This window comes from Bufo gargarizans, chromosome 1 (assembly GCF_014858855.1).
Source record: "Bufo gargarizans isolate SCDJY-AF-19 chromosome 1, ASM1485885v1, whole genome shotgun sequence".
Classification (NCBI taxonomy): Eukaryota; Metazoa; Chordata; class Amphibia; order Anura; family Bufonidae; genus Bufo; species Bufo gargarizans.
In genome coordinates, this window is record NC_058080.1 from 744605739 (window position 1) to 744624232 (window position 18494).

Genomic DNA, 18494 nt, shown 5'->3' on the forward strand with positions numbered 1-18494 from the left:
TCTATACAATATACCGGCTCCATGTGAGGCCTTAGCCTGTACCTCTATGTGAGGCCTCGGCCTCTATACAATATACAGGCTCCACGTGAGGCCTCAGCCTCTACCTCTATGCAATATACAGGCTCAACCTGAGGCCTCTACCTCTATGCAATATACAGGCTTCATGTGAGGCCTCGGCCTCTATACAATATACAGGCTTCATGTGAGGTCTCGGCCTCTACCTCTATGCAATATACAGGCTCCACGTGAGGCCTCAGCCTCTATACAATATACCAGCTCCATGTGAGGCCTCAGCCTCTACCTCTATACAATATACAGGCTTCATGTGAGGCCTCAGCCTCTATACAATATACAGGCTTCATGTGAGGCCTCAGCCTCTACCTCTATACAATATACCGGCTCTATGTGAGGCCTCGGCCTCTTTACAATATACCGGCTCCATGTGAGGCCTCAGCCTCTATACAATATACCGGCGCCATGTGAGGCCTCAGCCTCTATACAATATACAGGCTTCATGTGAGGCCTCGGCCTCTATACAATATACAGGCTTCATGTGAGGCCTCGGCCTCTATACAATATACAGGCTTCATGTGAGGCCTCAGCCTCTACCTCTATACAATATACAGGCTCCATGTGAGGCCTCAGCCTCTACCTCTATACAATATACAGGCTCCATGTGAGGCCTCAGCCTCTACCTCTATACAATATACAGGCTTCATGTGAGGCCTCGGCCTCTATACAATATACAGGTACCATAAAAGTAGACCACGGCACTCGTATTTGTGATTTAGAATATTATATTTTAATTTTTTCGTTATCAACATCCAGGAATAGATAAATGCAAAACTGGTCAACGTTTCGGTCCTAACACGGGACCTTGTTCACGGCCTGGGATAAAGTAAATATATCACATCAGGGTATTTGGTACATAATCAATTAAATAATCCTAGAAGTAGTTTGTAATATTGGCTTCAACAATTATGTCTAAGATTAATGTCTAAAGTGTAGATCTGCCGAGGATGTGTTCAGCGTACACGGCAGATTGATCGCCATATTCCACAGCACCATCTGTAGCAGAGTCACAGGTGTAAGCCAACGAGGTAGCCAGAGGGCAGCAGAGCAGACATCAGTCAGCATGTTGGACATTAGTAGGCATTGCACAGTCCAGCGAAATGGAGATAGCATAGGAAGCAGAGTAGCACAGGTCAGCGGAGATTCTCAGAGGTCGCTTGGAGTGGCATAGCCTGTAGGGTATAAGGGGTATTGGTTACATTGTTCAGATTGTACTGGCGCAATATGGAGATAACGAGTCACTAGGAGTCAGCATTAGTAGTAAGGCAGGGGCAGGATCAGAAGCCTCAGCCTATTGCAAAGTGTAACGCATAAGGATGTAAGCCATCATATATATATATATATATATATAGTCATACATATAGAGCAGTCATAGGGAAAAGAAGCGCCAAGTGGCACATGGCGTATTTACCTTAGTTACTTTGCGGCATGTTGCCCCTTGGATGCAGTGTTGTGCTGCTACTGTGCCCGGTCTAAGTAGCAATGGAGCCGGCATGTACTGCCGCGTCACTGTGCCGGGCCGTCAGGCGCGTGACGTCACCGCATCAATGCAAGTGACGTCACCGCGTCGGCGGCATCGCCGCGCAGAAAGCTTGCCAATGCAGAAACTGGCATAGGAGTGCTGGCAAAGCAGTATTTAGAATGAGGAGAGGTATTACAATCGCTATAAATGTAAGCAGGCATGTATATATTGCGGCGATAAAGCTTCTTAAGGCACAATTCATACAGAAGGGTGTGGTTTTGGTAATATACCCTATCCATATAACAAGAAGGGTCAAAATATGGGTATTAAGGACCACTATATTGGGGGTTAGGTACCCCGAACTTCCCCCAGGGGCATGTATAGAAGACACTAAATTAGAATCTACTCAAGGCATATCCCCAGAACACTATAATATACGACTATCCTATAGCTCATACTACCTGGCTGGGGCGGACTTCATGAGTCATTTTGTCTGTGGGAGGTAAAGGAAAAAACATGATATTAATGAACAAATCAATGTGAGGCCTCGGCCTCTATACAATATTCAGCAGGGATGGCCAACCTGCTGCTCTCCAGCTGTTGTAAAACTACAACTCCCAGCATGCCCAGAATACCTACAGCTGTTAGTCTACAGCAGTGCATGGTGGGAGTTGTAGTTATACAACAGCTGGAGAGTCGCAGATTGGCCAAGCCTGATATACAGGCTCCACGTGAGGCCTCGGCCTCTATACAATATACAGGCTCCACGTAAGGGCCTCGGCCTCTAAACAATATACAGGCTCCACGTGAGGCCTCGGCCTCTATACAATATACAGTCTCCACGTGAGGCCTCGGCCTCTATACAATATACAGGCTCCACGTGAGGCCTCGGCCTCTATACAATATACAGGCTCCACGTGAGGCCTCGGCCTCTATATAATATACAGGCTTCATGTGAGGCCTCGGCCTGTACCACTGTACAATATACTGACTCCACATGAGGCCTCGGCCTGTACCTGTATATAATATACTGACTCCACATGAGACCTCGGCCTGTACCTGTATATAATATACTGACTCCACATGAGGCCTCGGCCTGTACCTGTATATAATATACTGACTCCACATGAGGCCTCGGCCTGTACCTGTATATAATATACTGACTCCACATGAGACCTCGGCCTGTACCTGTATATAATATACTGACTCCACATGAGGCCTCGGCCTGTACCTGTATATAATATACTGACTCCACATGAGGCCTCGGCCTGTACCTGTATATAATATACTGACTCCACATGAGGCCTCGGCCTGTACCTGTATATAATATACTGACTCCACATGAGACCTCGGCCTGTACCTGTATATAATATACTGACTCCACATGAGACCTCGGCCTGTACCTGTATATAATATACTGACTCCACATGAGACCTCGGCCTGTACCTGTATATAATATACTGACTCCACATGAGGCCTCGGCCTGTACCTGTATATAATATACTGACTCCACATGAGGCCTCGGCCTGTACCTGTATATAATATACTGACTCCACATGAGGCCTCGGCCTGTACCTGTATATAATATACTGACTGCACATGAGACCTCGGCCTGTACCTGTATATAATATACTGACTGCACATGAGACCTCGGCCTGTACCTGTATATAATATACTGACTCCACATGAGACCTCAGCCTGTACCTGTATATAATATACTGACTCCACATGAGACCTCGGCCTGTACCTGTATATAATATACTGACTCCACATGAGACCTCGGCCTGTACCTGTATATAATATACTGACTCCACATGAGACCTCGGCCTGTACCTGTATATAATATACTGACTCCACATGAGGCCTCGGCCTGTACCTGTATATAATATACTGACTCCACATGAGACCTCGGCCTGTACCTGTATATAATATACTGACTCCACATGAGACCTCGGCCTGTACCTGTATATAATATACTGACTCCACATGAGACCTCGGCCTGTACCTGTATATAATATACTGACTCCACATGAGACCTCGGCCTGTACCTGTATATAATATACTGACTCCACATGAGACCTCGGCCTGTACCTGTATATAATATACTGACTCCACATGAGACCTCGGCCTGTACCTGTATATAATATACTGACTCCACATGAGACCTCGGCCTGTACCTGTATATAATATACTGACTCCACATGAGGCCTCGGCCTGTACCTGTATACAATATACTGACTCCACATGAGACCTCGGCCTGTACCTGTATATAATATACTGACTCCACATGAGACCTCGGCCTGTACCTGTATATAATATACTGACTCCACGTGAGGCCTCGGCCTGTACCTGTATATAATATACTGACTCCACATGAGGCCTCGGCCTGTACCTGTATATAATATACTGACTCCACATGAGACCTCGGCCTGTACCTGTATATAATATACTGACTCCACATGAGGCCTCGGCCTGTACCTGTATATAATATACTGACTCCACATGAGGCCTCGGCCTGTACCTGTATATAATATACTGACTCCACATGAGGCCTCGGCCTGTACCTGTATATAATATACTGACTCCACGTGAGGCCTCGGCCTGTACCTGTATATAATATACTGACTCCACGTGAGACCTCGGCCTGTACCTGTATATAATATACTGACTCCACATGAGACCTCGGCCTGTACCTGTATATAATATACTGACTCCACATGAGGCCTCGGCCTGTACCTGTATATAATATACTGACTCCACATGAGACCTCGGCCTGTACCTGTATATAATATACTGACTCCACGTGAGACCTCGGCCTGTACCTGTATATAATATACTGACTCCACGTGAGACCTCGGCCTACCTGTATATAATATACTGACACCACGTGAGGCCTCGGCCTGTACCTGTATATAATATACTGACTCCACATGAGACCTCGGCCTGTACCTGTATATAATATACTGACTCCACATGAGACCTCGGCCTGTACCTGTATATAATATACTGACTCCACATGAGGCCTCGGCCTGTACCTGTATATAATATACTGACTCCACATGAGACCTCGGCCTGTACCTGTATATAATATACTGACTCCACATGAGACCTCGGCCTGTACCTGTATATAATATACTGACTCCACATGAGGCCTCGGCCTGTACCTGTATATAATATACTGACTCCACATGAGACCTCGGCCTGTACCTGTATATAATATACTGACTGCACATGAGGCCTCGGCCTGTACCTGTATATAATATACTGACTCCACATGAGACCTCGGCCTGTACCTGTATATAATATACTGACTCCACATGAGGCCTCGGCCTGTACCTGTATATAATATACTGACTCCACGTGAGGCCTCGGCCTGTACCTGTATATAATATACTGACTCCACGTGAGACCTCGGCCTGTACCTGTATATAATATACTGACTCCACATGAGACCTCGGCCTGTACCTGTATATAATATACTGACTCCACATGAGGCCTCGGCCTGTACCTGTATATAATATACTGACTCCACATGAGACCTCGGCCTGTACCTGTATATAATATACTGACTCCACGTGAGACCTCGGCCTGTACCTGTATATAATATACTGACTCCACGTGAGACCTCGGCCTACCTGTATATAATATACTGACACCACCTGAGGCCTCGGCCTGTACCTGTATATAATATACTGACTCCACATGAGACCTCGGCCTGTACCTGTATATAATATACTGACTCCACATGAGACCTCGGCCTGTACCTGTATATAATATACTGACTCCACATGAGGCCTCGGCCTGTACCTGTATATAATATACTGACTCCACATGAGACCTCGGCCTGTACCTGTATATAATATACTGACTCCACATGAGACCTCGGCCTGTACCTAATATACTGACTCCACATGAGACCTCGGCCTGTACCTGTATATAATATACTGACTCCACATGAGGCCTCGGCCTGTACCTGTATATAATATACTGACTCCACATGAGGCCTCGGCCTGTACCTGTATATAATATACTGACTCCACATGAGACCTCGGCCTGTACCTGTATATAATATACTGACTCCACATGAGACCTCGGCCTGTACCTGTATATAATATACTGACTGCACATGAGGCCTCGGCCTGTACCTGTATATAATATACTGACTCCACATGAGACCTCGGCCTGTACCTGTATATAATATACTGACTCCACATGAGACCTCCGCCTGTACCTGTATATAATATACTGACTCCACATGAGACCTCGGCCTGTACCTGTATATAATATACTGACTCCACATGAGACCTCGGCCTGTACCTGTATATAATATACTGACTCCACATGAGACCTCGGCCTGTACCTGTATATAATATACTGACTCCACATGAGGCCTCGGCCTGTACCTGTATATAATATACTGACTCCACATGAGACCTCGGCCTGTACCTGTATATAATATACTGACTCCACATGACGCCTCGGCCTGTACCTGTATATAATATACTGACTCCACATGAGACCTCGGCCTGTACCTGTATATAATATACTGACTCCACATGAGACCTCGGCCTGTACCTGTATATAATATACTGACTCCACATGAGACCTCGGCCTGTACCTGTATATAATATACTGACTGCACATGAGGCCTCGGCCTGTACCTGTATATAATATACTGACTCCACATGAGACCTCGGCCTGTACCTGTATATAATATACTGACTCCACATGAGACCTCGGCCTGTACCTGTATATAATATACTGACTCCACATGAGACCTCGGCCTGTACCTGTATATAATATACTGACTCCACATGAGGCCTCGGCCTGTACCTGTATATAATATACTGACTCCACATGAGACCTCGGCCTGTACCTGTATATAATATACTGACTGCACATGAGGCCTCGGCCTGTACCTGTATATAATATACTGACTCCACATGAGACCTCGGCCTGTACCTGTATATAATATACTGACTCCACATGAGGCCTCGGCCTGTACCTGTATATAATATACTGACTCCACATGAGGCCTCGGCCTGTACCTGTATATAATATACTGACTCCACATGAGACCTCGGCCTGTACCTGTATATAATATACTGACTCCACATGAGGCCTCGGCCTGTACCTGTATATAATATACTGACTCCACATGAGGCCTCGGCCTGTACCTGTATATAATATACTGACTCCACATGAGACCTCGGCCTGTACCTGTATATAATATACTGACTCCACATGAGACCTCGGCCTGTACCTGTATATAATATACTGACTCCACATGAGACCTCGGCCTGTACCTGTATATAATATACTGACTCCACATGAGACCTCGGCCTGTACCTGTATATAATATACTGACTCCACATGAGACCTCAGCCTGTACCTGTATATAATATACTGACTCCACATGAGACCTCGGCCTGTACCTGTATATAATATACTGACTCCACATGAGACCTCGGCCTGTACCTGTATATAATATACTGACTCCACATGAGACCTCAGCCTGTACCTGTATATAATATACTGACTCCACATGAGACCTCGGCCTGTACCTGTATATAATATACTGACTCCACATGAGACCTCGGCCTGTACCTGTATATAATATACTGACTCCACATGAGACCTCGGCCTGTACCTGTATATAATATACTGACTCCACATGAGACCTCGGCCTGTACCTGTATATAATACACTGACTCCACATGAGGCCTCGGCCTGTACCTGTATATAATATACTGACTCCACGTGAGACCTCGGCCTGTACCTGTATATAATATACTGACTGCACATGAGACCTCGGCCTGTACCTGTATATAATATACTGACTCCACATGAGACCTCGGCCTGTACCTGTATATAATATACTGACTCCACATGAGACCTCGGCCTGTACCTGTATATAATATACTGACTCCACATGAGACCTCGGCCTGTACCTGTATATAATATACTGACTCCACATGAGGCCTCGGCCTGTACCTGTATACAATATACTGACTCCACATGAGGCCTCGGCCTGTACCTGTATATAATATACTGACTCCACATGAGACCTCGGCCTGTACCTGTATATAATATACTGACTCCACATGAGGCCTCGGCCTGTACCTGTATATAATATACTGACTCCACATGAGGCCTCGGCCTGTACCTGTATATAATATACTGACTCCACATGAGGCCTCGGCCTGTACCTGTATATAATATACTGACTCCACATGAGACCTCGGCCTGTACCTGTATATAATATACTGACTCCACATGAGGCCTCGGCCTGTACCTGTATATAATATACTGACTCCACATGAGACCTCGGCCTGTACCTGTATATAATATACTGACTCCACATGAGACCTCGGCCTGTACCTGTATATAATATACTGACTCCACATGAGACCTCGGCCTGTACCTGTATATAATATACTGACTCCACATGAGGCCTCGGCCTGTATATAATATACTGACTCCACATGAGGCCTCGGCCTGTACCTGTATATAATATACTGACTCCACATGAGACCTCGGCCTGTACCTGTATATAATATACTGACTCCACATGAGGCCTCAGCCTGTACCTGTATATAATATACTGACTCCACATGAGGCCTCGGCCTGTACCTGTATATAATATACTGACTCCACATGTAGGGTTGCCACCTTTTCTTCAAGCCAAACCCGAACAGAAGGGAGGGAGGGCCCCCTTCCAGGCCCCGCCTCCAGCCACGCCCATGTCCCGCCTCCAACCATGTCCCGTCTCCACCCCTGGTCGCTGTCGCACCGCAATCGTTACGCCCCTGATCCCATGCCTGCGCTGTCCCTTTTAGTATTCGCTGCAGGCGCGGGATTTACGGGACGAAGAGGAGAACTTGGACGTCAATCAACTGGACATGGGCGTGCCACTGACAAAGGGTGAATAGACTGAGCCTCTAGGTGCTGCAGGAACGCCCTCATAGCACCTATAGGCTCATTAGCATATTATAAGTCTTTATTTTAAGAGAACGGCGGCGGCGGCAGGGAGTTATAAAACACACTGTTATGTAGTATTAGCACATCGCTATATCAGTCAGCTACATAACATAACGTTTTTTCTGATGATTGACAGATTCAGAAACCTGTTTAAAGGGCTTCTGTCCCCCCACTAAACTCTTTTTTTTGGCTTCTTATAATCCCTATACTGCGATATATGAATACATAATGTTATTAGTCATTTTGGTTTAGTAGATAATGAATAAAACAGACTTTTATAATATGTAAATTACCTGTCTACCAGCAGGTAGGGCGGTTACTTGCTGGTAGCAGCCGCATGCTCTTTTCATAATGACGCCCCCTCCTCATGTCGATTGACAGGGCCAGCGAACGCGATCGTTCTCTGGCTGGCCCTGTCTGGTATCAAGATCTCGCGCCTGCGCCGTAACGGTCTTCAGTTGGTGCAGGTGCACTGAGAGGAGGACACTCGCTCGGCCGCTCCATCCTCAGTGCGCCTGCGCCGATGACGTCACATCTACACCCAGCGCAGGCGCACTGAGGATGGAGCGGCCGATCGAGTGTCCTCCTCTCAGTGCACCTGCACCAACTGAAGACCGTTACGGCGCAGGCGCGAGATCTTGATACCAGACAGGGCCAGCCAGAGAACGATCGCGTTCGCTGGCCCTGTCAATCGACATGAGGAGGGGGCGTCATTATGAAAAGAGCATGCGGCTGCTACCAGCAAGTAACCGCCCTACCTGCTGGTAGACAGGTAATTTACATATTATAAAAGTCTGTTTTATTCATTATCTACTAAACCAAAATGACTAATAACATTATGTATTCATATATCGCAGTATAGGGATTATAAGAAGGCAAAAAAAAGAGTTTAGTGGGGGGACATAAAACATTTGAATTGTGTAATTGTATGTAACAGTTTCTATGTATACCTTTTTAGAAGTGAGTGACAGACTAGGACAGGTGTCAGGACTCAGGAGTTAGGACTGTCTTGGTCAGGTTGTCTGCATGTAGGGCACAGTAGGCACTTGGCTGGCCACTACATGGGCAGGCTGCTGGAGCTGGGCTGGAGAGGAGAAGTAGAATGATTTCTCCCACGGAGCTCCCTCTGCCTCTCTCTCTGATGTCATCACTTCCTGTTCCTTATCAGAGAGAGAGGGAGGGAGGGACTGGGAGGCAGAGGAGGAGCCTGAACAGTGAGTGAACACACAGCGCTGCCTGGCATCACTGGAGGATGGAGGAGGATGGAGGAGGAGGGAGGAGGGAGGGAGGAGGGAGGAGGGAGGGGGGGAGGCTCGGGAGCGCTGCGCTCAGCTGATCACCCGGAGTGACAGCTTAAATATGCGATCGGAGTCTCGGTCGGACCACACTGCAGTTTGAATGAATAATCCTGTGCCCGGGTCTAAGAAAGGCTTGTACCCGGGCACAGGATTACAAACCCGGACTGTCCGGGTGAATCCCGGACGGGTGGCAACCCTATCCACATGAGACCTCGGCCTGTACCTGTATATAATATACTGACTCCACATGAGGTCTTGACTGTGGACTGTCAGCTCAGCCGGGCTCTGATTGGTGGCTGAACATTGTGGGCGTGGCCTGCAGCTATATAAGCTCGGGATGAGCTCAGTTGTTCTTGCTGTTGGTTGGGAATGGGGTGGTTGTTCTGGTTGTACTGGAAGCTGTAGAGCTGGTGCTGGGAGAGGTTGGTGGTTGTACTGGGAGCTGTAGGGCTGGTGCTGGGAGAGGTTGCTGGTTGTACTGGGAGCTGTAGGGCTGGTGCAGGGAGAGGTTGGTGGTTGTACTGGGAGCTGTAGGGCTGGTGCAGGGAGAGGTTGCTGGTTTTACTGGGAGCTGTAGGGCTGGTGCAGGGAGAGGTTGGTGGTTGTACTGGGAGCTGTAGGGCTGGTGCAGGGAGAGGTTTCTGGTTGTACTGGGAGCTGTAGGGCTGGTGCTGGGAGAGGTTGCTGGTTGTACTGGGAGCTGTAGGGCTGGTGCTGGGAAAGGTAGGTGGTTGGACTGAGAGCTGTAGGGCTGGTGCAGGGAGAAGTTGCTGGTTGTACTGGGAGCTGTAGGGTTGCTGCAGGCCGGGCCGTCCTTCTCAGGGCGATCACTCGGCGTCTCAGGGATCAGATCAGGGCTGAGGATTAATCTCTGATGTCAGCGGCTCCACTGTTAGAAAGAGCTAGAAAATTTGCATGGGACTGACAGCGAGGGTGCTGTATGGTTAGAGGGTGTAGTATGGGGTGATCGGGGCTCTCTCATCACGCTGTATACCTCTGCTACATAAGTCAGATCAGATGTGGAGCAGCTGCTGTGCTCTGTTTACTTCTACCTCAGATATCTGTGGGGTCTGCATGTGCCGCGGACAAGGACATTGAGCCTGGGGTCCTGTTAAGATGGAATACGTTTTTGCCGTGACACCAAATGCATTTCAGCAATGAGGGATGGAGTCCCCCTAAGTAGATGGTGATGGTGGGACCCGGGGGTTTGAATGCCAGTGTGGTATAAGAGTTGCTTATAGTGTTGCTTTAGGTGTGGCTGTGCACGTGTCACGGTGCTCCTACCTGGATATCCTGGAACCCCAGGCGTAGTCGTCCGAAGAAGTGCAAATAGGGTGAACAGTTGAGGGATTTGTAGAATAAATTGAGTCCAGACTTGTATTGAAGTAGAAACAGCTTTACTTTGCATAAACTTTCATCAGGGAACAATCTTCCAACTTCATCTTGGTTACCAGCGGCTTTGGCATAAAATTCTGTCAGGCAAACGCTCTCGGCTCTGCTACATCCGTCTATTTCAAGCTCTGCTGTTCTATCAGGGTTAAATAGAAACTTTTCCTTTCTCTTCTGCTGTAGACGGCAACTTATCTTTCTGTAGTCTGACTCTGCATTTATCTGTATCCAGGGAATCTTTCTTGGCCTTGTGGTTCGCCCGGGGGTTGTTTTGCGGCGAACTTTGCTCCTTCGTGGTTCGCCGAACATATGACGATGTCCGCTGGCCAGGACAGCCAAGTGAGACGTTTCAGCACATGGACGTACCGCCTACCTTATAAATAAACCTGATCTGGCCGCCATTTTACATTCAGCCTTTCCCAGTGTAGGGAGAGGTTGCTGTGCGGAGCAGGGACAGGCTGTTAGGGACACCAAACGCTGGGTAATAGGGCCACAGAAGTAATTTTTATGACTTAATAATAAGAGAAGAAAGATAAAACCCGCGCTGACTTAAGTGGTTTTGTGAAATGGGGTAATACCGCAATATGTGAAATTTATTTGAATACCCAATAATAACTGAATAAATGTACCCTGACTCCTCTAAATATTGCAGTATCAATAGTCTATGGCAGATAAGAATCCAGTGTAGTCGGATACAGTGTGTGCCTAGGCCACGGACACTTACTGGTATGTGCACTGCCAGGCACGCGTGGTGCTATAGTCTCTTGTTCCAATTCTCCTGTTGGTGTCTCTCCCAGTCCTATCTTCTGCTCACCTTGTGGCACGCGCGTAGCTCCGGCCGGTAGCTTGCGCGCGCGTGCAAGGAAGCGATGTTTACTCATCGTCCTGGAAACCTTTTGTGTGACGTCACACCCGAAGCTATGGAAGCCTCTAGGGTCCACAATAGCTCCGACGCGTTTCAGAATAAGCGTATTCCTTCCTCAGGGATGAATGTAGATCCTGTTTTTAAGCGTGTTGGTTCCCATGGAGACAGCTTGGGTTACCAGGGAGTGCGAGTTATAAAAAAGCGAATAATTCAATTTCCTGATTGAGGCCAATGGGAGCCAGGGTATTTAGATTATACAGGTCCTTCTCAAAAAATTAGCATATTGTGATAAAGTTCATTATTTTCTGTAATGTGCTGATAAACATTAGACTTTCATATATTTTAGATTCATTACACACAACTGAAGTAGTTCGAGCCTTTTATTGTTTTAAAATTGATGATTTTGGCATACAGCTCATGAAAACCCAAATTTCCTATCTAAAAAAATTAGCATATTTCATCCGACCAATAAAAGTCAACCTTCAAATAATGATGTTCAGTTCTGCCCTCAATACTTGGTCGGGAATCCTTTTGCAGAAATGACTGCTTCAATGCGGCGTGGCATGGAGGCAATCAGCCTGTGGCACTGCTGAGGTGTTATGGAGGCCCAGGAGGCTTCACTGCGGCGTGGCATGGAGGCGATCAGCCTGTGGCACTGCTGAGGTGTTATGGAGGCCCAGGAGGCTTCAATGCGGCGTGGCATGGAGGCAATCAGCCTGTGGCACTGCTGAGGTGTTATGGAGGCCCAGGATGCTTCAATGCGGCGTGGCATGGAGGCGATCAGCCTGTGGCACTGCTGAGGTGTTATGGAGGCCCAGGATGCTTCGATAGCGGCCTTAAGCTCATCCAGAGTGTTGGGTTTTGCGTCTCTCAACTTTCTCTTCCCAATATCCCACAGATTCTCTATGGGGTTCAGGTCAGGAGAGTTGGCAGGCCAATTGAGCCCAGTAATACCATGGTCAGTAAACCATTTACCAGTGGTTTTGGCGCTGTGAGCAGGTGCCAGGTCGTGCTGAAAAATGAAATCTTCATCTCCATAAAGCTTTTCAGCAGATGGAAGCATGAAGTGCTCCAAAATCTCCTGATAGCGGCTGCATTGCCCCTGCCCTTGATAAAACACAGTGGACCAACACCAGCAGCTGACATGGCACCCCAGACCATCACTGACTGTGGGGACTTGACACTGGACTTCAGGCATTTTGGCATTTTCCTCTCCCCAGTCTTCCTCCAGACTCTGGCACCTTCATTTCCGAATCACATGCAAAATTTGCTTTCATCCGAAAAAAGTACTTTGGACCACTGAGCAACAGTCCAGTGCTGCTTCTCTGTAGCCCAGGTCAGGCGCTTCTGCCGCTGTTTCTGGGGAATGCGGCACCTGTAGCCCATTTCCTGCACACGCCTGTACACGGTGGCTCTGGATGTTTCTACTCCAGACTCAGTCCACTGCTTCCGCAGGTCCCCCAAGGTCTGGAATCGGTCCTTCTGCACAATCTTACTCAGGGTCCGGTCACCTCTTCTCGTTGTGCAGCATTTTCTGCCACACTTTTTCCTTCCCACAGACTTCCCACTGAGGTGCCTTGATACAGCACTCTGGGAACAGCCTATTCGTTCAGAAATTTCTTTCTGTGTCTTACCCTCTTGCCTGAGTGTGACAATGATGGCCTTCTGGACAGCAGTCAGGTCGGCAGTCTTACCCATGATTGCTGTTTGGAGTAATGAACCCGGCTGGGAGTTTTTAAAAGCCTCAGGAATCTTTTGCTGGTGTTTAGAGTTAATTAGTTGATTCAGATGATTAGGTTAATAGCTCGATTAGAGAACCTTTTCATGATATGCTAATTTTTAGAGATAGGAAATTGGGGTTTTCATGAGCTGTGGCCAAAATCATCAATATTAAAACAATAAAAGGCTTGAACTACTTCAGTTGGTGTGTAATGAATCTAAAATATATGAAAGTCTAATGTTTATCAGTACATTACAGAAAATAATGAGCTTTATCACAATATGCTAATTTTTCGAGAAGGACCTGTATATCCATTCACTCTCCTAACGAGACATCATTTTAATATAGTCGCCTCCTCTAGGATCCTGCCTTACTTGTTCTATGCCTCCAAAGGAGGAACCTTCAAATCTACCCTTGTGTTTCTCAGTAAAGTGACGTGACAATGGATGACCATCAAACTTCTTATTAATGTTTTTTAGATGTTCCCATATTCAGATTTTTAGTACACGTTTGGTCCTCCCTACATAATCTTTCCGCAGGGACATTTTATATGATAGATGACCCCCTTAGAATAACATGTGAGGTGATTTTTTATTTTATATGTGTTGTTTCCAGTGGTAATTTCCTTAATGGTTTCTTTTTGTCTTGAGGCTAGGCAGGCCTTACATGTTCTACATGGAAAAAACTGTTTTTGTCGTCAGGCAGAGATAGTTTCTTTCGGTTTCCACCATTTATAGTTCTAATGGATGGAGCTATTATGTTTCCCAGATTTTTTGACTTCCTGAAAATAAATTTTGGTACCCTGGGCAATTTTTTCTCCAATAACTTTGTCATGTTTTAAAATATCCCAATGTTTATTTTTGTACAAGTGATTTCCGCTCTATTTGTAGGACTTCAAGTTGTCACAGTATACCCCTTTTCCTCAAATTGTTTTATGTAGGTTGTTTGCCTCATATTCAAACTGCTCACTCAGGGTACAGTTCCTTCTCAAGCGAATGTATCGGCTGCGTGGAATTTTAGTAAGCCAGACCGGAAGGTGGCAGCTATCCAAAGAGATAAAACTGTTACTGTCTGTAGGCTTGGAGTACGTCTGAGTCAATATTTTATTATTCTGAATTTTAATGGTTAAGTCTAGGAAATTTACTTCCTGAGTACTGTAGGTGGGCGTAAATTGTAGATAAAATTCATTTTTTATTGATTTCCTTTAAAAAATTCTGTAGGGATGGTTCACCCCCTTTCCATATAAAAACAATATCATCAATAAATCTCCGCCAGAGGACTAGATCTGTGTGGAGCACGCCACTGGGGAAGATGGTGGACTCTTCCCACATATAAATTGGCGAAACTCGGCGCGAATCTGGTCCCCATGACTTTCCCCCACGTGTCACGGAAGGTGTACAGGAAACAAGAAAACACAAAATGAATATACGACTGACTGGATCCAAAACTAAGGAACAAAAAGGGAGAGCCCTGCATCAGACCTGGCTCTCTCCCTTACTGCTCAGCCTATGCGAAAATCCCAATGGTAGATGATCGCATATCCTCGTACCTAGACTGTATAACACCTGAACACCCTATAATAGTGAGGGGACACGACCTCCGGCTCCCTACACTAGATACGGAGGGAGTCAGGGTCACCTGGGATCCAGCAAACAGAAAAACACAAATGAATGAACAAAACTTATCTTGTAGAAGACTCAGAAGTAGGATCAGCATGCACACACTCCAGGAAGGAATATAAACTGCAAACTGATGCACTATGGGGAGGGATTTAAAGGGATGCAATCAGTGCAACTACATGACAGCTGAGAGAGGCTAACGAGATGAGAAAATGAAAGCAAAACAAAGGAACCTCAAGGAGGAGGTTCTGAAAGGCATCTGTCAGAGCTTCTTAGATGTCTGGTGGTGACAGTACCCCTCCTTCTACGAGTGGACTCCGGACACTCAGAGCCCACCTTCTCAGGATGAGACCTATGGAAAGCCCTGATGAGACGAGTGGCCTTAATGTCCGTCACTGGGACCCACATCCTCTCCTCAGGGCCATAACCCTCCCAATGAACGAGGTACTGAAGAGAACCACGGACAACACGAGAATCCACAATCCTAGAGACCTGAAATTCAAGACACAGATTTTTTTAAGAACGCACTCACTTGTTGTCACTTGCATACGCCGCTCAATTTATTAATGAAGCAGGCAGCGTCGGAACATGACGTCAATGAGTCACCCTTCCGCCCGGTGGGCCAAAATTTTTTGAGCTAAAATCGTGTGATGATACAGGAAGATATACAAAAGGCTTGGCAGATATTTATAAATAAAGATTTTTTTTTTATAAGTGCAGCAATGTAGCTCCAATGGATTTGGAGTAGGATGGATCTGCGGATAACATTTTTATTGATGATATATGTGGATGGCACTGTGAATGGGTGGGGGGTCTGTGTATGTCAATGTTATCTGTGTATTTTACCGTTGAAGGATGGGGATCTGTGGATGACATACACAGATTCACTATAATAGTCTATCATCCACAGATCTCCCATTCCTTTATTTTTCATCCAAAAAAACATTAGTGCGTCTTATGGCGCAATTAATATTTAAAAAAAATATTATAGATGATTCACTACCAATGTACTATTTCAAACTAATATGAATGCACAACCACAAATTTAAATTTATGCAGTTAGTTTAATAATAATCGAATGTTTATTCAATAACATACATATTTGAACAAAGAAAAAACATAATGGAATGTCAAAATGTAGGAAGGACATATCTAACAATTTATTAACAATTCAAAACTTTCTGTAGTGTTGAGTAATTTATTTTAATCAAAACAATTAATATTAATAATTAGGTTATATCGAACTATAGAAACATCGAAATCCAAACGATTTTTAACAATTTTAAATAAAATTGAAAGCAAGCTTTTCCAGTTGTGTTTTCCTGTCTGAAAAAAAAAATATTCAGATTAAAACTATTTTTTTTTTTAAAACATTTTTTAACACTATTATAGATAATTTATTTAACAAAAAATTAAATAGTACTCACATGATCGATGATGTGTTATGTTATACAGTAGGGGTTGCTGAAGCTCTGTATCTACTGATTTGTTGTTTTTTGATGTCTTCTTTGGTTGGTTTTTCAACATTTGCTATATTTGGAGGAAGCTTTGGAGCTCTAGACTGCCAATTAGAGCTTTGTTTTCCCTTGCATATTTTCAGAACATCGACCATTATGTCTTCCATAAAATCAGAGATTTTTTTCCTAAACATTTCTAATGATCCAGCGAGTATTGCCTTTTGGAAAAATTAGTCTGGTTCGCGTGGCACCCTTTGGTTCAGTATTTTTTCTAGCTACTTTCACAGTTGCTTGGGGTCTGGCCACATTGTGGTAGTGTGTAAGGGCAGCGAGTTTGGTTCTGGCCTCCATAGCATCAATGCCAAAATGTATACGCTTTGTGCGAAATTTGAGAGCCAAACTGTGAAAGTTTTCTAATTGTCCAGTGTGACAATTGTGAACTAAATGTGGAAAATCTCTCTGTATGGCATCACTAGTGACAATTTTGGTAATGTTTTTAAAGGCCGGATTTTCTTTCGAAAGCCAGAATATTTTGTCATCCTCATTTTGTTCTAGTGGACCGTGTTGGCATTGCGTGTACAGTCTTCCTTGCCACTGGTGCTCATCAGCTATATGGTGGAGCAAGGAAAACCATTTCTCTTTCAATAAGTCCTCATTGTTTTCACAGGTCTTGATGCACCACCAAAGATGAAGGCTGATCTTGTCTACCCAGGGTGTGATTTCCTTGCAAAATTTATTTTTGCTTGCATTGTGCAATTATTTTTTTAATAGATTTGGCGTAGTGCCAGACATCAAATCGGTGCTTAATACTGGCATAGTCGGTACGCATTAATTTCCTAATGCTGACATGTCTGTCCGATGCAAAAATTTTGATGTTCGCACCATTGGCCTGAACCCGGTCCATTACAGTTTGAAAACCGAATTTCTCCATGGCCACCGAAGAAGTACACTGGGTTTTTTGAACAACCTCAAAATCAAAAATTTTATTACTGACGGTGTTCATGAGAGTGTAGACACAGTACTTAGCACTATGACCAGGGCTATCGCACTGTCCATCTCCCGCTACACAAAGCGGTCTTTCTTGGAAGGCAGATTCAAGTGCTATTTTCTCTGCACTCCATGCATTATCAACAGCGGGAAAAAGGAAGAGGGACTGATAACGATAGTAACTTTTTTCACTAATAGTCACCATGCCAAGTAGATTGAAAAATTCTTGAGTTTTCATAAAGTTTTGTCCACTACATAGAATTGCAGCGGCAGTTAGGAGATTACCGGCACAGTAACGACCAACTTTGGGTTGACTTTCGAAGATTGTGAATCTGTGTCCTTGATAACATTGACCGATAATTTTACAATATGTTCCTTCGGTTATTTTTTTGAAAGAATGGACCATGAAGTTGCAGTCTTCATCTTGCTGACACTTCACTTTTTTCACCAATTGGTCTAAACAAGATTCGAAGACAAGAAATTTCCGGTCATTCACAATACTATGTTCATCTTCTTCATTAACGGATACTGTTGGAAGCTTCCGTTGCTTTTAATCCACAATCATGGATGTCGGAGGAATCCATGCTCGGCAACTCAGGTACATAGCTTGGATCTTTTGAAGTATTTTCGGTTAAAGATACATA

General features: G+C 45.3%; 1 long non-coding RNA gene across 1 annotated transcript; it reads right to left on the reverse strand.

Annotated features, from left to right (window-relative positions):
- Positions 1-1032: 1032 nt before the first annotated feature.
- On the reverse strand, positions 1033-9757 carry LOC122937879. The gene is made up of 3 exons (XR_006389939.1): positions 9466-9757; positions 1996-2027; positions 1033-1244 (listed from the first exon to the last, which is right to left on the reverse strand). It is a non-coding gene; the product is annotated as an uncharacterized LOC122937879 (long non-coding RNA).
- Positions 9758-18494: the final 8737 nt, after the last annotated feature.